Source organism: Heterodontus francisci, chromosome 26, assembly GCF_036365525.1.
Source record: "Heterodontus francisci isolate sHetFra1 chromosome 26, sHetFra1.hap1, whole genome shotgun sequence".
Classification (NCBI taxonomy): Eukaryota; Metazoa; Chordata; class Chondrichthyes; order Heterodontiformes; family Heterodontidae; genus Heterodontus; species Heterodontus francisci.
In genome coordinates this window covers 50624080-50647517 of record NC_090396.1, presented here as the reverse complement: position 1 = coordinate 50647517, position 23438 = coordinate 50624080, and the positions used below count along the sequence as shown (strand labels likewise).

General features: G+C 38.8%; 1 protein-coding gene and 1 long non-coding RNA gene across 4 annotated transcripts in view; one reads left to right on the top strand and one right to left on the bottom strand.

The window, feature by feature from the left end:
* The window catches only part of slc38a10 (solute carrier family 38 member 10), a 131830-nt gene that overhangs the window by 83256 nt on the left and 25136 nt on the right, over nucleotides 1-23438 (top strand). The gene's annotated exons all lie outside the window — the stretch shown is intronic.
* On the bottom strand, nucleotides 17315-23086 carry LOC137384328 (uncharacterized). The gene is made up of 3 exons (XR_010977570.1): nucleotides 22801-23086; nucleotides 17485-17618; nucleotides 17315-17383 (listed from the first exon to the last, which is right to left on the bottom strand). It is a non-coding gene; the product is annotated as an uncharacterized lncRNA (long non-coding RNA).

The window sequence follows — 23438 nt, the reverse complement described above, 5'->3', positions numbered from 1 at the left end:
TGGATGCAGGTGTGGTGCCGGAGGATTGGAGAATTGCTAACGTTGTACCTCTGTTTAAAAAGGGAGCGAAGGATAGACTGAATAATTACAGGCCAGTCAGTCTAACCTTAGTAGTGGGCAAATTATTGGAATGTATTCTGAGAGACAGGTTAAGCTGTCACTTAGAAAGGCACAAGTTCATCAAGGATATTCAGTATGGATTTGTTAAGGGAAGGTCTTGTTTGACCAACTTGATCGAATTTTTTGAAGAAGTAACAAGGAAGATAGATGAGGGTAGTGCATTTGATGTGGTCTACATGGATTTTAGCAAGGCTTTTGACAAGGTCCCACATGGCAGACTGGTTTAAAAAAAAAAATAAAATCCCATGGGATCCAGGGAACTGCAGCAAGGTGGATACAAAATTGGCTCGGCAGGAAACAAAGGGTAATTGTTGACTGCTGTTTTAGCGACTGGAGGGCTGTTTCCAGTGACATTCCGCAGGGCTCAGTACCGGGTCCCCTGCTTTTTGTGTGTATATTAACGATTTGGACGTAAATGTAAGGGGCATGATCACGAAGTTTGTGGATGACGCAAAGATTGGCCATGTGGTAGGTAGCGAGGAAGATAGTTGTGGGCTGCAGGAAAATATTGATGGTCTGGTCAGATAAGCAGAAAAGTGGCAAATAGAATTCAACTCGGAGAAGTGTGAGGTGATGCATTTGGGGAGGTCAAACAAGGCAAAGGAATACATGATTAATGGGAAAATACTGAGAAGTGTACAGGAAGTAAGGGACCTTGGAGTGAATGTGCACAGATCCCTGAAGGAAGCAGGACAAGTCGATAAAGTGGTTAAGAAGGCATATGAAATCCTTTCCTTTATTAGCAGAGGTATAGAATACAAGAGCAGGGAGGTTATGCTGGAACTGTATAACTCATTGGTTAGGCCACAACTTGAGTATTGTGTGCAGTTCTAGTCACCTCGTTACAGAAAGGATGTAATTGCACTAGAGAGGGTACAGAGCAGATTTACGAAGATGTTGCCAGGACTGGAAAAATGCGGCTATGAGGAAAGATTGGATCGGCTGGGGTTGTTCTCCTTGGACCAGAGAAGGCTGAGGGGAGATCTGATTGATATGTACAAAATTTTGGGGGGCATGGATAGAGTGGAGGTGAAGGGTCTATTCACCTTAGCAGAGAGGTCAATGACTAGGGGCATAGATTTAAAGTGATTGGTAGAAAGATTAGAGGGGAGATGAGGAAAAATGTTTTCACCCAGAGGGTGGTGGGGGTCTGGAACTCACTGCCTGAAAGGGTAGCTGAGCAGAGACCCTAAACTCATTCAAAAGGAGTCCAGATATGCACCTCAAGTGCCATAAGCTGCAGGGCTATGGACCAAATGCTGGAAGGTGGGATTAGAATAGGTGGATTGTTTTTTGGCCGGCACAGACACGATGGGCCAAGTGGCCTCTTTCTTTGCCTTAAACTTTCTATGATTCTGGTAGTGAAAAACAGTCAAAAGAATTATGTATTTTGATTTTTAAAAAGACACAAGCTGATGATCTAAAATGTCGAATTTCTGCCAAATGTAGCCATTTAACAATAGTCTGATGGAATGATATTTGACAGGCATATCCCGAGCTGCTTATTCCTTTTGTATAAGACTCCCTGCTAATCTAGATAATTTGCTTACAATCTCTTGAAAGTTAAATGGGTCAGAAAATACAAGAACTAGTTTTTCTTTTAGAAGTTGTAGACATTGGATTGCTGAAGAAATTGTGCATGAAAGACATCGTGCAAACAAAAGGCCCTCAGTCCCACGGCTTGCTTTGCACATTGTATAGAACTGCTCTAGTTTCTGATTTTTGAGCTATACCTGTAATGCCACTGATGACTCTGGATTACAGTTGCAGCTGTAATTGGGAGGATAGGAGTAATCAAAGAAATTACAATACAGAGGGAGGCCATTTGCCTTTGTGGGTGCCAACCCCATTTTCCTGCCCCCTCTCTATACCCTTTTATAATTTTCAAATACTTATCCAATTCCCTTTTAAATGAAGTGGGTCTTTTGTCTCAATAGGTGAACATTGCAAAGCATTCTGTGTTCTAATAGTTGTTTCTATGAGAAAAAAAATCTTCTTACTCACTCTTTTGAACTGATCATCCTGAGTCTACACCCTCCTATTAGCGATTTGATAACTAGTGGAAAACAATCCTTTGCTACCTACCCTCTTAAAAGCTTTTGTAATTTTGAAAACCTCAGTTAATTCCTAAGCTTACCTCTCTATATATTCTCCAGTAAAAAAAGATACCTTTTTTTAAAGTGTCTTTTAATAATTATAATCTATTATTCCTGGTACTTTTTTTTTAGTAAAATGTTCACTATACTCTTTGCATGGATTTAATATCCTGCCCAAAACTACACTCACTACCCCAGATGTAATCTAAATATTTTGTACAAATCCAACATAATTTCCTTGATGTTTAAAGTCACTTTATTAAAAACCCAGCATCCCATTTTTTGTAGCTGTTTCTACTTGCACTATGACCTTTTAAAGATCTATATATTTATGCCCCTTGATTTTTCTATACCTCATTCTGTTCATCAGCCGTATCTTTTATTTCACAATCGCTCAATCTGATTGTTTAAGGAGACGCACAGTTGTTTGCCATATATGCTCACATCCGAGATGCTTTGTAGAGGGCAATGCAAGATCCCAACTTGCACTTCCAGCAACTTGCCCTTTTAATATCATATTTTGTGTGGCAAGGGCAAGTCTGACTAACAGTGTTTGCAGTTCAATGACCAATTACAAAAATTTTGAGCATTCTGTTTTGGTATAGGTATAGTGATTAACCTTTTCTAAAAAATGGGATGATGCAATGCACTTGCCTTTTAAATGGCAATAAGTACTTGATCTTATATTTTGTTACAAGAACTTCTTCACCCTGCCTGTGTCCTACATTACTATAGATGAATACTCTTAAATGTATTTAGAGCAACAAATGGCAAAACTGAAAAAAAAATTAAGTGGTAAACAAGGAAAATCCTAGTTTAGTTAACCTCAAGGGGATAAATAATAAAATGCACTTAATGGGAGTATTAATAGCAAAATGGAGATGTCTGTTCATTCGTGTGCAGCTACAGGAAGGGAAAATGCTGACTGGAAGTTTAGTTTAAAAAGAAAATTGAAATGCATCTCCAAGCCACATCCTAAAGGCATTATTTAAAAAAAAAAAGGCTGCAAACATACTTAATATCTTGCATTAAATCATGCCCTCCAAGGCAAGTTTAAAGGCCAGTAGATGCTATACCAAGACTACAGATATGGAACTACTTTGTGGCTGTGTTCAGCATAAAATATCTGATCAATGTATAACAATGTAGTTGAATCTTGTTTCCCAGAACAAAATTTTCTGTTTGGATTTAACTGGCAGTTGATGAAATGTAGAAAACAAGCTCAGTTCCAGTAAATAGATCAAGTTGGAATTTTCGCATTCTTTGTGTTGACTTGAGGTGATTCAAAGAACCTCTGAACCAAAAACAGGTGCAAGATGCCAACTTGTTGTATTTAACATGGTGGCCCTGAATTTTGCAGTAAAATTTGTTTTTTTCCAGTTTTTTCACTTCGATTGGCTTGTCAGAGTTTGCTTAGGAGGAAGAGATAAACAAGTTGCATGCCCACTGCAAATAATTTTCCAGCTGACTCTTGTGAATATTGTGAAACTATGGATCTGTATTGTAGCCTGTAGGTAAAGGAAATGCTGTAAAAACTAAATTAGTCACATATCAAAGGATAACTGTATATTTTGCTTTTACAGCTACAGTTTAGTGAAATACAAATTCAATTCAAATTCCATTTCATCAATGAATTGTTAAATGTTTTCAGTTTTGCTTTGATTAATTAAAAAAAAAACTGAACTGAGTGACACTGTAGAATCTAGGTAAAACTGATATGATAGCTGTAAAGATCCAAAGTAAAATGAGTTTGAGGAATTCAGTTCCTAGTAAGTTGTGGTCCACTGTACAAAACATAGCATATTTGATAGTAATGGTCATAATTCAGACAAGCCACCAGGATGCCTGGGGAGAGAAGTGGGGAAAAAAGCACACTGGTACAGTAGTAGGCACTTTTTATGTTGAGATTAAAGAGCATGGTTGAGAGTTTAGGATACTCTGGGTAGTTGTGTCCCATGAGTCAGTTTAAAAAAAAAAGTTTTCTATTGTATAAACAACACAATGGGAACAATGAAAAATACTAAATTTGTTCCACATTTGAGTAAGACCTTTTAAAGTCTTCCTCATTAGTGGATTAAACTTGGCATGTCACTTTTCACCTCTGTACATCCTCTGCGTATTTCTTCAACCCTGTTGAGGAAAAGTACTCAAATAGCCAAATGGCTACCAGCCAGGGTGAGTTATGCTATAATCAGATCTGTCTTAACATGAAATTGCAGCCATTATGGATGTGGCCCTAGAATCTGGGAAACAGCTGCTTTCTGGTTAACAGCATGTGCACTATATACCAGCACAGCCTTTCCATCACCTGTGCCCCCTTAATCAATAAACATCTGTTTCCCATTCAGTTTACACAAGCTTGTTTTATTTTAACATGTGTTTTTACTTTGAACAACAAGTACCTTGTTTTTGCTTTGTGGATTGATTTTTAATTAATAAGTTGGCTCATGGGATTGGTCAGTGTTTTTGTTAGTGAAGAATAAAAACAAAAGCAGCCAACCTGCTCATAACTATTTGGCATTGCCTAATGGTAATGATGAGGGGAGAGAAAATTCTCCCCCCTTCCACCCCACCACACACACTTTTTTAAAAATCTACTTTTATTTTCTTATTAGAAAGCACAGAGGAATCATTATTACAGTGCTTATGTGTATAATTGAGATTGGAAACGTGCATTGCGTTGGATAAAAGTTGGTGGTGTACAACTACAAAGCCTGTCTGGAACTACATTTGAGACTACTCTGACATCAAAAAACATTACTAAGAAACACATTACTGTAGGTGGAATTTTGTCTACAGTCTGTCTGCACATGACTTCACAGCAATGTCATACAGACTCCATTGTGATATGGCGCAAGTTGAGCATCTTAGTTTACTCTCCTCTTGAAGCAGCTGAGTAGCTGCTGCTGTTCCATCATACTTGCCAATTCAGTCTACGAATAACAATTGCTCTTTTAATCAGCCCAACTAATCTGGGGAAATAATTAAATTCATAAAAGTAATTATCAATGTTACCGGAACTTATTTAAGCAGAACAAATTATTTGTTTTCATTGTGAGCGACATCATGTGATTTACCTGAAAGGAAATTTAATATCAAAACCTATTTCATCATTTCTTTATCTGTTAGATCATGTTATGACATCCTTGTCTACAGGCCCAACCTAAAGCACGTTTTTCCCCTTGGTGAGATTTGGAGTGGGGGGAGATATCAGGTTTTTTCCCCCCTTATAGTCAGTGCTTTGCTACTGACAGTTGTGAAGCTTTAATAGCCCAACTGAGAACTGACAACATGTGACATGTGAGAATTGTTTTATTTGTTCGTGGGAGGCGAGTGTCGCTGGCAAGGCCAGCAGTTATTGCTATGCCTAATTGCCCTTGAGAAGGTGGTGGTGAGAATTGAGGAAAAGATGAGTAAATTATTTTGATTTAATTTCCATTTGAGGGACAAGTCGCTTGGCTCAAAGCCTTGATTGTTTCTGCTGTACTTTCTCCCACCAATATCAAGCTTCCTTTATTCATTTGCAAAACCTGAATCTCAACTTTCTCTTCCAGCTGAAAGATAGACAATACACATGTGTGAGTGTGCCCATGTATGAGTTATTTGCCATGGTTGTTTTATATGAGGATAAATTGTGCACTGGCCCTCAGCAGCTCCATATCTGTGAATGCATACTTTGAAGTTGTCATTGCATCACAAGGCTGAATGTTGAATACCAAGACAAACTTCTATCTATAGTATGGTGTGGGAAGAAGGGAGGCTGTCAAAATGTTGTGCATATTGCTTAAGTTGTAATGACTTCCCTTTCCTGCTTGCCCTCACCCCCATTCAGTAAAGAATAACTAGATTAAAACCAATTCTTTATTATCAGCACCCATTGGATTTATTCAAAGTTCAAGTCTCTTCATACTAATGCGGAGTAGTGTTGTGGGCTTCAGTGGAACCAATCCGCTCCAAACATTGAGCCCTTTCCTTACTCCTACTATTAACTGATTGATTTACTTGTGAAGGATAGTAATGCTAACTCTTGGTACAGTACTTATATGATCCTGGTTTAAAATATTCAGCCAAAAGCAGATTCTAAAGTGTATAAAGACTAGAGTCTCAGATGGCTGGTTAATTCCCAGCTCCTATAACAGTTAAATTTGTGCTAAATTGATTTCTTAGTTCAAGCAAACCTCTCAATTCAAGTTAACTGCAGTTGTTACTGTATTCTTTTATTTGTGCTGTTTTGGAATTTCTTCCTCACACTCCCCAGGATTTTCTTAATTGTTGGCTTCAGGCCATACTACAGTGCCTACCTCACAATTTTCCTTTCCATATCCGAATCACTTTCTAGTACTTTGGCTTCGCTCTACAGTGTTTCATATTTGTTGAAGGTAAATTTTTACCAAATACAACGGCTGTTACAATTATTAAATGGATTTGTGCCAGAATTAAAGGCAGTCTCATTTTGGTATGTGTTGTGATTTATAGCACTTGTCTGGTCTGGCAACTGTGACAATAAAAAAGCATGAATTTAGTTTCCATGTCATGAGCTGGCAGACTGATATAGTTTCCCCACAAGATTGTCCAGTAACTGAAGATGAGTAACTGATTCCCAGCCAATTATGAGTTTTGTAGAAGTGATACTGCACATAGCGTCATGGTGTATGTAATTGAAGTGGGAAGAGCAGCTCTTTGTTCAATGACCATTCCTCGCTCACTTGATTTGTGTATTTTGTGGTGATCAAGCGAAAACATCTGTATTGGCTCCATGCCCCACTGGAGAAATGAATGGTATGTGGAAATGAGATTATTAAGATTTAGTGCTTCCTTAAAGTAAATAAAATTTAAGAAGCTCAGTTAGTTTTTTCAGTGAGTAGCTGAGATCAGGAAGGTCCAGGATTCCACCCCATTCTGTTCTGATTCAAGGTTGCTGTAGAGGAGCTACAATTGACTTTAATAACCATGGGTTAGGCAGAGGAAAATCATTCAGGTTTCTTGACCTGATTGCTATCTAATGGCATCCACTAGAAGTATGTATGTATGTGTGTGTATGCATGTAGATGTCAGGTGAGGATCCCTGCTGATGCTCACTGTCTAGATTCACGTTCTATATAAATCCCAAGTTGAGCAAGGAATAGTGCATCTAAAACCCTTCGAACTTACTCACATTATATGCCATCTGCCATGTTCTTGCCCATTCACTTAGCCTGTCCAGGTCCCCTTGAAGCCTCCTTGCATCCTCCTCACAACGTACATTCTTACCTAGTTTTGTGTCATCAGCAAATTTGGAAATATTACATTCGGTCCCCACATCCAGATCATTTATATAGATTGTGAACAACTGTGCCCAAGCACTGATCCTTGCGGTACCCCACTAGTAACAGCCTGCCATCCTGAGAATGACCCGTTTATTCCTACTCTCTGTTAACCAATTCTCAATCCATACCAGTATATTACCCCTAATCCCATGTGCTCTAATTTTGTTTACTAACCTCCTGTGTGGGACCTTATCAAAAGCCTTCTGAAAATCCAAATACAGCATACAGGGTGGCGCAGTGGTTAGCACCGCAGCCTCAGCTCCAGCGACCCGGGTTCAATTCTGGGTACTGCCTGTGTGGAGTTTGCAAGTTCTCCCTGTGTCTGCATGGGTTTTCTCCGGGTGCTCCAGTTTCCTCCCACAAGCCAAACGACTTGCAGGTTGGTAGGTAAATTGGCCATAATAAATTGCCCCTAGTATAGGTAGGTGGTAGGGAAATATAGGGACAGGTGGGGATGTGGTAGGAATATGGGATTAGTGTAGGATTAGTATAAATGGGTGGTTGATGGTCGGCACAGACTCAGTGGGCCGAAGGGCCTGTTTCAGTGCTGTATCATTAAACTAAACTAAACATCCATTGGTTCTCCTTTATCTAAGCTACAAGTAACGTACTCAAAAAAAAAAACTCCAAGTTTGTCGAACATGATTTCCCTTTCATAATTCCATGTTGACTCTGCCCAATTATATCATTATTTTCTAAGTGTCTAGTTATCACATCCTTTATAATAGATTCTAGCATTTTCCCTACTACTGACGTCAAACTAACAGGTCTGTAGTTCCCTGTTTTCTCTCTCCCTCCTTTCTTAAATAGTGGGGTTACATTTGCTACTTTCCAGTCTACCGGAACTTTTCCAGAATCTATAGAATTTTGAAAGATAACCACCAATGCATCCACTATATCTGTAGCCATCTCCTTCAACACTCTGGGATGTAGCTCATCTGGTCCAGGGGATTTATCAACCTTCAATCCAGTTAATTTTTTGAGTACATGGGAATGGGCAGGTGGAGTGTAGCTGAATGTTGCAACTGAAAAATTCGGTACACTAAGTTGATTATATTGGCCACCTCCGGTAGTTTCCTCTCTAAAATGACATAATTGTTGAGTAGCAATCTTCATCTCTCCCTTGTGGTTCTGTACGACCTCTCCATTCACTATTTAAAACATAGTCATTGTTTTCCAATGCAAAAGCTCATCAAAGGTTTGGAGGTAGTATTTGGAAGTTTATTTAAGTTAACTACACTATCAAAGTAAGTCTTTTCTAACAATATAATTTGATTTTATAAAACTTTTCAGGTATATTTCATGAAATTGAGGTAAAATTCCTTACTTGTACATTGGGAGAATGGAAATTTTATATTCTAACATTTGTTTTTTAATGAGGCATTCCTAAATTTACTGTGGACTGTTAAAATTTGACTGGAGTAAAACTCCTTTTCGAGCTCACAGGCACTCATGGGTTTGTGTTGCAGTCTGATACCTTTTTCTTCTAAATCAAAAGTGAGAATGGTAGGAACATTTTGATTGTGCACATAACCGACTGTTGTAGCATTAAATCTTCAACAAAACTCTTGCATCTAGTTGTCAGCTGTCCCTCAATTCGAGGATGGCGCCTCCTCAAGATCGCGAGTTTCTGCCATGGGTCTTCAGGTGACTGAACAGGCTGATGCTTGACCTGCAGATCTTTGGGCACATGGAGCACGAAGCCCCACGAGGGATACGCTTTCTTTTCTTTCCTTTGCCGCCGCTCTGCCTCATCATTAAGGCATCTGAACTCAAAACAGGATGCAGCTTGATGGACAATTTGTCGCCATTTTGAACGATTGGTAGCAAGTTCCTCCCAGTCATCAGTGTCAATGCTGCCGTGCTTCAAAGAGAGCTTCAGTGTTTTTGAAGCGTTCTCTTTGTCCTCCTCTGGAACACTGGCCATTTGAGAGTTGAGAACACAGGACCTGGCAAGGGAGACTGTTTTCAACCATCTGGACACTATGTCCAGTCCATCGAAGTTGGTTTTGTAGGTGTTTTGCCTGAATGCTTGTGAAGCTGGCTTCAAAAGAACACTAGTGTTTGTTTGACGGTCCTCCCATTGAATCCGGAGGATGCGGTGGAGAAATTGCTGATGGAATTTCTCTAGCGCTGTTATGTGTCACTGATACATAGTCCAGGTCTTTCAGCAGTAAAGGAATGTGGTGACAACAATTGCTCTGTACATTCAGACTTGAGTTGACTTGGAGAGGTCTTTGTTGTGAAACACTCACTGCCGTAGTTTGTAGAAGGCTGAGCTGGTGCAGCTGTTCTAGTATTGGATCTCCTCGTCAATGGTGGCCTTTTGGGAGAGCTAACACTGCAGTGAAAGGGTTGTGTGAAAAGCTTCTTCAGTCAGGTGAGTTTCATTATTTGGCCAGTTGATGTCATGTACTGCCAAGATGTTTCATTTCCAGAGACAGAACAGTGGCATATTCTGAAATATAAATGGAAAATGCTGGAAATACTCAGCAGTTCAGGCACCATCTGTGGACAGAGAAACAGAGTTATTGTTTCACGTCGATGACCTATTGTCAGAACCAGAAAATGTTATAGACGTAACTGGTTTTAAACAAATACAGAAGCAGGGGTGGAGTGGGGTGGAGGGAGGAAAGAACAAGAGGGGAAGGTTTATGATAGGGTGGAAGGCAGGCGTGATTAAATGACAAAAGGTTTGATGGTGTAAGGCAAAAGGGATGGTTAATGGGGCAAGGAAAGTAAATAAAGGTGCGTTTATTGGAGCTGTAAATTACAACAGTAGAATCATTCACAGCGCCTGCTGTCTGAGAAAATGGGAGCAATGGTTATGATCTGGAATTGTTGAACTCTGGAAGATTGTAAATTACCTAATCACGACATGAGTTACTGTTCCTCGAGCTTCTTGTTGAGGTTCATTGGAGTAGTCTAGGAGAGAGGACAGAGAGGTCAGAATAGGAGTGGGGCAGAGAATTAAAACAAGAAACCAGAAGCTTGGGGTCATACTTGTGGACTGAATGGAGGTATTCAGCAAGGTGATGACCCAATCTGCATCTGGTCTGCCAATGTAGAGGAGACTGCATCGTGAACAGCAAAAACAATATACTAAATTGAAAGAAGTACATGCTAATCGTTGTTTCACCTTGAAGTGTTTGGGGCCCTGAACAGTTGGAAGGAAGGAGTGAAAGGGCAGGTGTTGCATTTCCTGTTTGCTTAGGAAGGTGCTGTGGGAAAGGGAGAGGGAGATGGGCATTATCTATCTGACTCTCTATTTTCTTCCCCCATTACAAGGAAAGGAATCACAGAGACACATTAGGGGAAGAAGTACCAGCGCACACTTTCCTGTATTCTGAGGCGGTGGTATGATGCTAAGAAATCTGCAGTAAGAGAAAACATGTTTTTGTTCTGAAGAAAGGAATGGAACTAATACAGAGTAGAAAGTGACAGTAGCATTTGCATGGTGTTCGATGGGATGAGGATTTAGGGAAATGCATGGTGGTGATAGAAAAGCTGTTTGGCATCTCTACCTAAATCTTTAATTTTGTGTTGCCAACAAAAATACTCTTGTCTCATATTGGACTTACTATCGTGAGATTCTCAAGGGCAATTGGGGATTGGCAATAAATGCTGGCCTTTCCAAGAATGCCCACATCCCATGAATCAATTTTTAAAAAAGTAATGGGAAAGCTTCTGGTTTATTCTTCATTAAGCATTTTTATGCAATACTTTGTAGGACACTGTCCCAAGGTCACAGAATGACTAGCAGTCAGTGCTACTTGAGAATAGAAACTAAGGAGTGTTTCATACATCTCAGTATTCACTTCAGTGACACAAATTATGTTGGTCTTATAATACTTGGTATGCAACTGCTACCAGAATCCTCCAAGGATACACGAGGCCTCAGTCCATGCAAGAAAAATGCTTATCGTAATACTTAAGGTACTTAACATTTTCTGAAATGTTTTCCTGTGTTTCCAAAACATATATTGAATTTGTTGCAATCTCACTATGAAGAGCAAAGAAAAATAAATCCAGAATATCTTTGTTCACCCATAGTTTGGTGATCAGGTTTTTCAGTGTGTTCAAATATATTTCTAATTTTTAGTCAAGTAAAAGTTTTACCTCAAAAGCAAAAATGGAATCTGATAACTGAAGACACTTTATCTGTGCTGTATACTGAAGTTGATAACACTTCATAACAATCCAGTGCATTAGGTGATGTGAACTGGTTATTACGAGCTCAGACTGCAACTCCTAACAGGAACAGATTCTTTGTAAAATCACACTAGGTTAGTAGTTAATGACTGTAAAATACTTGCAGCATAAAAATTTTAATTTTGGTTTATTTTGCGCAACTTTACACTTAGAAAATATCTACTGAGCTTTATCCGACTTGTGAACCCCACAGGAAACCCTGAAAAGCTCAGAAAATCCAACAAGAACAGCTGACAGCCCCAAAATTGACAAATCAAAAAAAAAAAGCTGAAAAATATTCCTGAGTAAAGTGCTCAAGGCAATTTAAATAGCTTTTTATTTCATTGGAATTCATGATTTTTATTTGTGTTTTGGGATCACAGTCCGCAGTTTGTTTGTTCCGTGAAAATTGAAACCCACTGGCCTCATGTATGGCATACAAAAAGAAGCCGTTATAATTGGAAAGCAGAGCAACACAAACTTGACCATGACTTCAGCTACAGCTATGTGCAATATTTCATCAGTTGTATTATAGGGAGGATAAAACTATAGTATGCGAATGGATCACGATCCTGGAACTTTCTTGCTAACAGCACCGTAGGTGTTCGAGCCCCACATGGACTGCAGCGGTTCAAGAAGGCAGCTCACCACCACCTTAAGGGCAATTAGGGATGGGCAATAAATGCTGGCCTAGCCAGCGACACCCACATCCCAGGAACGAATAAAAAAAAAAAGGAAGTTTTTACACTGCGAAGAATACCCAGAGAGAGCTCAAACACCCAGGCATGTTACTTCTGCCTCTTTGGTGTGCTTTGATATCCCTGGAGCCTGAGCTCTGTACCCTTATGTTTCTAGAGTCTAGATTGTGTTAACATTTGGGTAGATCTGGCTGGGTGACAACAAATCCACAGCAAGGCTATAGTTCACAACATTTTTATTGCATGCTGTCAGTGATTCTGAATGTTGTGCTCTGTGTGCTTTAACAAAGAGTTAAGGAGCATTGGTTTTCACCTACAGGATTGGAATAAATGGAACAGGCTAAACAGTTAGCAGGAGTTGGTGATGGAGTTTGGCATTATCTATCACAAGGTATAAATTGATAGGCAGGCTGCAACAGAAGGCACTCGGCCAAACTACAGTAAATAGAAGGTAATACAGATATCTGAAAGACTGTTTAATATCATGTAGAATGTAACCACATGCTCGCCCCATATGCAGTGCTAGCACAGACCTTTTCTACAAGTCATACCTCAAAGTAAATTATGGATAATTGATACCTGTGCAAGGCAATAACATGTTGAAGGATTTACAATTTCATAGAGTGAAAAAAAATTGCAATGTTGCCTATTTTCCTTGTGAAATTTTAAATTATTTGTCACAATTATTTAATACTCGGAATAATTTTGGTGCTGGATGGAAGCCTGTGTCATACCGGGTAATGTAAATTATTCAGAGTAGTGTAGAATACTACAACCCTTTGTGATATTAACATTGAGGATCAGATTATGACTCCTGTATGACTCGGTACCTCTGCAATGATGTGCCATATTGTATACCATTTTTTACTTTCAACCTGCAAGCAGATATATACATATCTGGTAATTGGTTTGGAGATGAATGTCTAATCTACTTGGCTAGATAATAGCCATTAGTAAAATCCAAAGTTATTCAGTGTTTAGAAGTTCAGATAAACTTGATCATTGGTTGTTAATTGTTAGTTAATGGGAGGCCACTCAGGACCACTTAGCAAAGTTATGGAAAATCTCCATACAATGTTGTTTCTCTCCCTTGGGTTCCGGGTTCAAGTCCCACTCCAGTGCAGTTGAGGGAGCGCTGCACTGTTGAAGGTGCCGTCTTTAAACCAAGGCCTCATCTGTTTACTCAGATGGATGTAAAAGATCCCATGGGACTATTTCAAAGAAGAGCAAGGGAGTTATCCCCAGTGTCCTGCCCAATATTTAACCCTTAACATCACAAAAAATAGACTGTCTGGACATCATCAGATTGCTGTTTGTGGTGTTTGCTGTGTGCAAATTGTCTGCTGCGTTTCCTGCATTACAACAGTGATTATTTCAACAGTACTTCATTGAACAAAGAACAGTACAGCACAGTAACAGGCCATTCGGCCCTCCAAGCCTGCGCCGATCTTGATGGCTTCCTAAACTAAAACCTTCTGCACTTCCGGGGACCGTATCCCTCTATTCCCATCCTATTCATGTTGGCTTTGAGACGTCCAGTGGTCGTGAAAGGCGCTATATAAATGCAAATCTTTTGTTTTACTTCTATTTGTTTTAGAATGCTGTTGAAATAATCTAATGCATTGAATCTATATTACATTTAGTTTGTCCAGAGTATCACAGTGAGGAAAACTATTATTGAGTATATGAAGGGGAACCAGTAGAAGCCAGTGGATAGATCTCTACTATTCAGGAAGCATTTTGCTCTAACTGATGAATAAGTCTGTGCTTATGAAATAGGCTAGTCTAATTATACTTCCAGCAACGTATAATGAATTTATTTCAGTGAACATGTCAGAATCTTATTTTAATGGATATAGAATATATTTATTTTATTGTAATATAAAACTGTCTGAATTTAAACACACTCACCCTTTTAGCAGGTGAAAATATTATAAAGGGGGAAATTTGCTGCCAGGCTACATAGCTGCCAATGTCCCAGTCCCAGATGATGCAGGAACCTTAGGGAGCCAGTTAACACGCAGAATACATGGTACACAATCTTCTGCTTGTGCCCTGAAACATAGCGCAAGCACACAAAAGAGTGCACAGAAAATACTGTGAAGCAGGTTTTAAACTGACCAAAACAGGGAGCACCGCTTGGGTAACATAAACAGGGCCTTATTCACAAAACGAGCTGTTGAAACCATGACCCCAACCAAAATGAAACTACTAACCAGAAACAAAAAACCCATGGATGGGCCTGGTGTTTTTCACAAGCCCTTTGAACACATTTCTGGCATTAATCTGTTCATATGGAGAGGAATATCATGCATACATTTATTAGTAAAATGGTTAATTTTTTTGCAGTTAGCCTGTTGAAAGAATCACTCACTTTTAGTTCAATGACTTACGAGTATCATTCATTACACGAAGATTGTTCTATTATTATCAAACCACATTTTACCGAGATGATTTCAGCGTTCAAAATACAGAAGTCTTTCATGTAGCACCTGTAAAACCTTCACTGGTTCATTGCTAATGCCGAATATTAAGTACAATTAAAATAGAGAGCAAAAAAGGGAAAATAAGTCTCAGTACTGAAGGAAAGAAAACACATTTTGGATTTGGTGTGGGGTCTTTAAAGAGACTTAAAAAAAACCCGGAATATTTCTGGAGCATTACCTTTCACTTTATTTAGTAAACATCTTAACAGACAGTCTATTTATATTCCTATCCTTCCTGAAGATATTAAAGTTTTGAATAGCCATGGCTAAGGATCCCTTTATTTAGCAGGTCTTAGTTGATGATCATACTGCCCTATATAATGGCAGACATAGTTTTTCTTAATTCTCCACCTTGCTCCCACTCTGACCTCTCTGTCCTTGGTCTCTTGTGGCATTCCAGTGAAGTTCTAGAAAGCTCGAGGAACAGCACCTCATCTTTTGATTAGGCACTTTGTAGCCTTCCGGATTTAACATTGAGTTCAACAATTTCAGATTGTAACCTTTTTCTGTATTTTGTTTCCTTTTTCTTTGGCTTTGGTCTTTGTCTTGCTTTTTTCCTTTCTTGCGGATGGCAACTGTTCACAGTTCTGCCATTCACACCTCCTTTAGACCAATCTTTTGTTTCTTTACTTGTTCCATTACCACTTCCTTTGGCCTTGCAGCATTAGCGCCTTGTCATTTAATTTCTCTTGCCTTCCACCCTATCACAGACCTTCCCTTTTGTTTTTCCCATTCTCCCCCTTTCACTTGCTTGAAACCTATTACATCTCTAACTTTTCTCAGTTTGGGAGTCAGCAACCTGGAACATCAACTTTGTTTCTCTCTCCACAGATGCTACCACACCTGTTAAGCACTTCCAGCATTATCTGTTTTTATTTCAGATTTCCAGCACTACCATATTTTGGCTTTTGTATGAAGGTCTGGAGTTGGATTAGTAGATTATTCTATGGTGACATTGAGACTGTTCACCTAGAACTTCGCTGCAGCTCCCCAAGATGTTCTACATTTAGTCCTTATACTACTGCACAGTGTTTACCCAATTAGAGACTTATTACCTTTTAACATTATCCAAAAGGGAGTTCGTTTTCAGGCCCAGACTTCTTTGAAGCTAAATATGTATGTTTTGCTACATTTTCAGAGGTTATGTCGATATTTGCTAATGCTCTGCATTTAAAAAGTGGAAATATATGAAACAAAAATTCATGTAGAAGTTAGGTCTCTGATAAATATTGTAGAGCTTTTTTTATGTAGATGAATGCTACCTAGATAACAATTTTTTTTACGTCTGTAAGATTATTAATTTATTAGATCTGCAGACGAGCCGGTAAACAATACTGCAGCAGAAAAAAAAAGCAGCCCTCAAGTAAGTCGTGTGCGTGTGTAAACCACTGCTCCTGGAATTTGCTTAGTCTATGAGAATTGGCTGATTGTAATTCCAAGGGAACACAGGTTTTATAGTCCAACACACTCAGCTTGTAAAACCTGACACCACTCATAAAGTCTTAAGTGCTACACTATTTTGCCAGCATTATACAAAACAACCTCCAGGGTGATTGTTAGATTACCATAATTATTGTGTATTCCAACTTGAATTGTTTCATATAAGATGAATATAGCTCCTTGAAGATCGTTTAAACTTTAAGAATATGTTAATTCACATTCTCTTGCTCCCTTTAATTCTACATCCTGCTGCAGAAATGGCTAGCTTGAGAGAAACTTGTACAGTCACAATACAGTTTACACATTTTTAAAGGATTTTTAAAAAATGCTTAATATCCATGATTTCAGCAGTGATGGGTTTAAGTGCCTAAAGCCAATTCTTTAAATAAAAAAGTGTAATTTACGATCTAAAATGTAAAATTAAGTTTATTAAACCCTGCTGGCATTTTCCACTTTACTGTTGTGCAGTGTCTACAACTAAGGAATCATCTGGTTTCTTGTAGTGAGCTACAAATTTCAGGAATAAATATAACTCTTTTTCATTGGAAGAATCTAAGACTTTGGTTTAGAAATGTCAGATTTCCATTAATGATCCAAAATTTAAATGCACAAAAGTAATATGTAAACTTGCCTTGCACATTAATTCTGTGTCTTGGTATTTCCTCATTGCATATAGAGGGTGTAGAATCCAGTAATCTGAGGATTTTAATTATAATTGTACTCATATCAAGATTACAGAAACCTAAGAATCAAAATCTTTTATGTAAACTTTAGGAAGAATGTAAATTGGTTTCCGTTCAGATTTTGCAGCTAAGTAAGCATATTGGCCATTTTCTAGTCTAATACAAGTGTGTCTGTCCACCACTTCCATTATTGCTTGGAAACCTTGCATTGCGCTGTGACAGACATGCCTCAATAAAAATGTAGTTTACAGCTTCTATTGTACTTTTATATGGAATATAGTCACTGGTACCTGCCTGATCTGAATTTCCCAGCAGAGAAGGTAATGCAAATTTTCATCTTGGTTGCAGGGGGGAGGTGGTTACCTGGAGTAAATCAGCATAAACACAGGCTGTTATTGCCCACCCAAATTTGTTGTTCCGTTGAAGATATTAGGAGTACAGGCAGAACTGAGAAACAAAATTACCTTATTTGGACCAGATACACGTGTAACTGTTGAAGAGTTGGCATGTGTCACACAGTAATTGCTGCAGCTGTCTCCTAATTGACATCTACAGGCAGTGAGTGGTACTTGTTGAGATTACAGCTTTACAACAGAGGCTGTGTGACAGATGTGAAAGGTTGTAAGCCTATGAAAACACATGCCGAAATCAAAGAACACTGTTGCCCAGTATCATTTAAGTATAAAGGAAATTGCAGTGTAATAAATATTAACTGGGGTTATACAATAAACTGTTGCCCATTGTGTTGAAGAAAGATGTAAAATATGCAGAAATTAAAAATGTACATAAATTTCTAACCATTGGGATAATAGTGCATTTGTACAACTTTCAACTATCAGTATTTATTCCTATATGCAGTCTAAAAATACTGCTTCATACTAATATAGAGAAAGCACTTTGTATCTAATATTTTCTGAAGATTATATATTTGGAAACTACATCTCATTTCAGAATGAGCAGGTTATTTTTCTGTAATTTTTCATCTCTGGTGGTGGATGCCTACTCTCTAACATCACACCCAAAATTCTTCATTACCAGTGGATGCTTGTCTGGATTCAAATCACATAGACATAACTGGCATTTTCATGAATGAGGAAAAACGATCTTGTATATGTATATTTAAAGGATGACCTGCAAATACATTCAAGGTATAGTTTTGAATTTGTATGCGTGCTGGGACATGATATTATTTCCATATATTTGCACCTATTGGATTTTTTTTTTAACTATGCATTTATTTCACTTAATTGTGCATTTGTTTTGAGTCCATCCTGATGAGAATCATAAGACATTGTTGAAGAAAGGCAGGTATTCAAGAAAGTAACAGGTGACTTGGGGTAAATTCCACGTATAAAATCCCTTGTTAACCTTTCAGAGATGCAGCCATAAGATTACGTTATAAGGCAAAATAAAGAGACTGCATACACTCTCGGAAATCATTCATTATGAGCTATTCTTCGATGCAATTCATGTTGGGACCTCACAGTTGAACTATTTCCTTTGTCCTAAATTGGAACAGAAATCAACCACCTGTTGTTACTGAGCATTTCCTCGATGCTAAGTGGCAGTTGCTTGCATACCTTGCTATCATTTGGCATCTGTGATTTCTGTGGTCTTTAAGCTGTTGCTGCTTTTGTAATTCACTTTTAAGGAATCTGCATATATTTTCATGACCCTTACTAGAGATTCATTTTAACACCAGACATATGAAAATGTCACTCAGGCAAAGAACAACTGGTCCATCCAGCCTGTGCCATACAGTTGTGATTCCTTATGTGTCATGTCAAGAAACTCCTCACCCTCTAGGTGCTGTGCAGTCTCCTGGGAAGAACAAAAAACAGATTGTAAAAAATCCGAGGTCAATTAAAGGGGGGAAAAAACTGGAAAACTCCTCCAGGATTGAAACTAGTCCATGAGACCACATTCACCGTGACTTGTTTATTTGCTTCCTTTCTCTTGTACGTTGTGATCTTCACCCCAGCCAAGAACCGGCCCAGCTGTCTCTTGAAGATATAGTGGGAATCAGCACTCACTGCAAAAGCCTGTAACTTGTTCCTTAGGTTTACTATTCTCTGTGAAAAGAACAACACCCAATATCTAAACTATTTGCTCCCTTGCGTAATTTATAAAATGCTGCTGGTCCCCTCAAACTAATTGAAATAATTTGTCAATTTGTACATAATCTAGTGCTTGCATTGTTTTGGAGACTTCAGTCAAATTGCTCCTGTGCCCACATTCCTTTACAGTCTATGGGCACAGCTCTTTAAGCCGATCTGGATAGCTAAGATGTTTTTCTTCTGTCTGAACATTTTCCAAAGCTTCAGTGTCACCCAAATGAAATTTTGGAATCTTTGAGTATTTGTTTAATAATAATTGCATAATTGTTTTGTGTCTTGGACTGCATTTGCAGGAATTCATATTTGTAACTATCATCTGTCATATTCTTGCAGTGTAACAAGTTTTTGTTGTATCTAAAATTGGAAATATGGTGATTGTTCCAAGCAGAAGCTTATTTTCTGACTGCCTAGAATGAGAGGTTGGGGGAAGGTGACTGTTGCACTTGATATGTCAGTTATGTCCAGCTTGATTTGAATGTAATTTACTGCCCTCTCCCATTCACCTTCACTGGCTGCCTATTTATATGTCTTGTTTACAACTCCTTTTGTCAGGTTTAAAAATATGTATTCGTGGGATGCAAATTTATAATGAGCAAGAGATGCAAGTGATGAGCAAGAGGCTTACCAGTTAGCCATCTATTACATTAATTATAATATCAGTAGTTTTATTTAAATCATATTCTATTCTAGCCCTGTCAACTTATTTTTGTAGTAGTATTATATAATCTCTCCAGCATTCCACAAATCCATATTCAGGTTTGTTCTAATTTACACTGTTGGTAAAAATCTCATCTGTGAGGCAGTCTAATATTTTCTCTTTTGCTGTTGAGTGCACATGAATCAGATGCAGGTCAATGGGTCTGAATAACGTTAAACCGAATTCTGTAGAGTTAGCTAGATTTAGTAGCTATTAAGAGTAACAAATTGCCACCTGCGTTTCATTGTTCTAACAAAGTACAATTGAAGCCTGTTGACCCCCTTCAATACACGTGTACGGGTTTCAACAGACGGTACTCCAGAATGCATTCATTCATGTTTCTATTCTGTATATAATTTATAACATGTATTTCTTCAGTATCACAACTGGTCATAGAAATAAATAAGGACAACTTGTAAAGGGAAATAAACATTTACATAGAGCCCATTCTACAATGTTTGTTTTAATCCTCCTGTCCCTAATATTAAACCATCCAGATGTTCTCATTATGAGGTTCTTACTCTGATTTTGTTAAGAGAGATGTTTGCGATTGGAAGCCTGTAATCAGTGGTGTACCGCAGAGATTGGTTCTGGGACCCTTACTGTTTGTAGTGTACATTAATGATTTAGATGTGAATATAGGAAGTATGATCAGTAAGTTTGCAGATGACATGAAAATTGGTGTCACAAATAGGAGGAAAGCCTTGGATTACAGGACGATATAGCTGGGCTGGTAAGATGGGCAGAGCAATGGCAAATGGAATTTAATCCTGAGCAGTGTGAGGTGATGCATTTTGGGAGGACTAACAAGGCAAGGGAATATACAAGGAAGTACAGAGGGACCTTGTTGTACTTGTCCATAGATCACTGAAGGCAGCAGCACAAGTAGATAAAGTGGTTAGGAAGTCATATGGGATTCTTGCCTTTATTAGCTGAGGCTTAGAATATAGGAGCAGGGAGGTTATGATGGAGCTGTATAAAACGTTAGTTAGGCCACAACAGGAGTACTGTGTACAGTTCTGGTCACCACACTATAGGAAGGATGCAGTGGAGAGGGTGCAGAGGAGATTCACCAGGATGTTGCCTGGGCTGGAGCACTTCAGCTATGAAGAGAGACCTGGATATGTTTGGGTTGTCTTCCTTAGAGCAGCGAAGGCTGAGGGGGGGGACCGGATTGAGGTATACAAAATTATGAGGGGGGTAGATAGGAAGAAACTTCTTCCCTTAGCAGAGGTGTCCGTAACCAGGGGGCATAGATTTAAGGTAAGGGGCAGGAGGTTTAGAGGAGATTTGAGGAAAAATGTTTTCACCCAGAGTTTGGTTGGAATCTGGAACATACTGCCTGAAGGGGCAGTAGAGGGAGGAACCCTCACAACATTTAAGAAGTATTTAGATGAGCACTTAAAACGCCATAGCATACAAGGCTACCGGCCAAGTGCTAGAAAATGGGAATAAAATAGATAGGTACTTGATGGCCGGCATGAACACGGTGGGCCGAAGGGCCTATTTCTGTGCTGTATAACTCTATGGCTTTGTGACAGCATACAACTCTGAGTAACAACAAACTTGCAGCATGTAGGTTCCTCGCCACTGCACATATTCTAATTAGGTTGATGAGGTCTGGGCGGTTAATTCTACTATGCCATCATAATGCAGGAGGTATAAAACTCGAACATCACTTGCTGAAGGAATGCTTCACTATAGTGTGGTGTTCGCTTACAACAGATTATCTGAACATGGGTAACGCCTCCTGGAACATGAACCCATCACTGCCTGGTTGGAAGTCAAGCGTTGAACCACTTGAGCTATTAGGGTACCCTTAACTAATACTTTATTAATTAAAAAAAGACGCCATATTGATGATGGAGTTAAACCCTTTAACAAACTCTTAGATTAAACAGCTCCTTTCAATACATCTTGGGCTATTCATACTGCCTTTACTTAGTAAAAATGTAAACAACATTCACAAAACCTTGCTACTTCTGAATTACTGAAGCTTTGAAAGCTCTTTGGCTGAGTATAGGATTTGGGTACAAATGATCAAGAGCTTAATTCAGGGGCAGACTTTACCTATATGTGGCCAGTGACCAACTCTGAAGCTAGCCGAATCTGGCTGGCTGTTTAGGTTTATGCCTAAATACCTTGAAAGGGCACGGCTAATGCAGTATTTTGAGAAGAATAAATAAGAATTGCCTCACTAAAACCAACTAATAGTGTACTCTGTAAATTTGAGATGAGAGGAGTACCTTCCCTATGGGGATAATGCTTTTGGCAGAACGTGAGGAAAGCAGCTTGTTAAAATTTAGGTGCATAGGCAATTTGGGGTAGCAATGGGTATCTTCAGCATACTGAGTTGAAAGCAATCCCTGTTTTCTTCAAGATTGCAAAAACTATCTTTCATTATATAGTTTATAAGAACAGCTTATCCATTCTTAGCTTTTATATCCACAGATGTGTTATGAGGCTGCATCTCAGAGGAACCCACCATAGTGAAGCTTTTTCTTGGTTCTAATCAGCCTTTCTGTTTTGTAATGCAGAAAGGGCTCTGTTTTTTTTTTTGTAGATTCCTGCCCTTTTTCAGTGTGGGGGCCTCGTTAGAATGTGTATGAAAGCCGTATATGTCATTCTGAATGTACGTCACTTGATGAAAAGGCCAAAGGTTGACTGGTCAGGAAGTTCCTCTTTGTGTGTGGCTGAGATTCAGAACAGTGTGTGGTTCATACTGTTTTAAGCTTTGTGCGCACTTAAGTTCCTTGAAATCTGTCCATGTTAATTCATTTGAAGACTTGGCATTTTAATTCTTTTTCTGTTAATGTTTAATTAACCCTTTGCATGCACACTAAATATTCTTAACATTTTTCAGAAAACAAATTAAAACGGCATTTACAAAAATCATTTTCTATTACTTTTCTCCAATAAATATTAGATAGTAGTATAGCAGAACAAGGCAAAAAAGATTATCACACCTGTAATGGTTACATTTCGCAAGTTTGAAAACTCTTCTAAGTGTTGTCGGTATGGGGAGTTTATGAAGGAGTTTCCCTGTCACAGTGGTTGAAGTTGGTGTCATTTGTTAACTCTAGTTATTTGGAATTTCTTCCTTTTCTCCTTCTCCAAAAGATATTCCTGGAACTCTATCAAATCATTAGGGATCAGTCTATAAATATCTCCATGGATGCCACAGCTACACTCCTTCATCAGATGAGCTAGACAATGTGGAAAATAATCTCTTCCTGAGTAGGTTTCCCCTCCTTCCTCAGATGGCATAGTTAGTGACATACTAACTGAAGGGAACTTCAGACTGAGTAGAGTAACAACCAATAGGAGCATGAGTTGAAAGTCCTTTGGCACTGTAGGTTATGGACTGGCATTCTAATTATTCATTTTAGCTGTGGCTCACTGGGTAGCGTGCTCATTTGAGTCATAAGATTGTGGATTCAAGCTCCACTCCAGGACTTGTGTATTTTCTAGGCTGATGCTTCATTTGCAGAATTGAGGGAGTGCTGCATTGATCAGAGGTGCTGTCTTTTGGATGAAACATTAAACTGAGGCTGCTGTCTCCCTTTTAAGGTGGGCACAAGTATCTCATGGCACTATAACATTC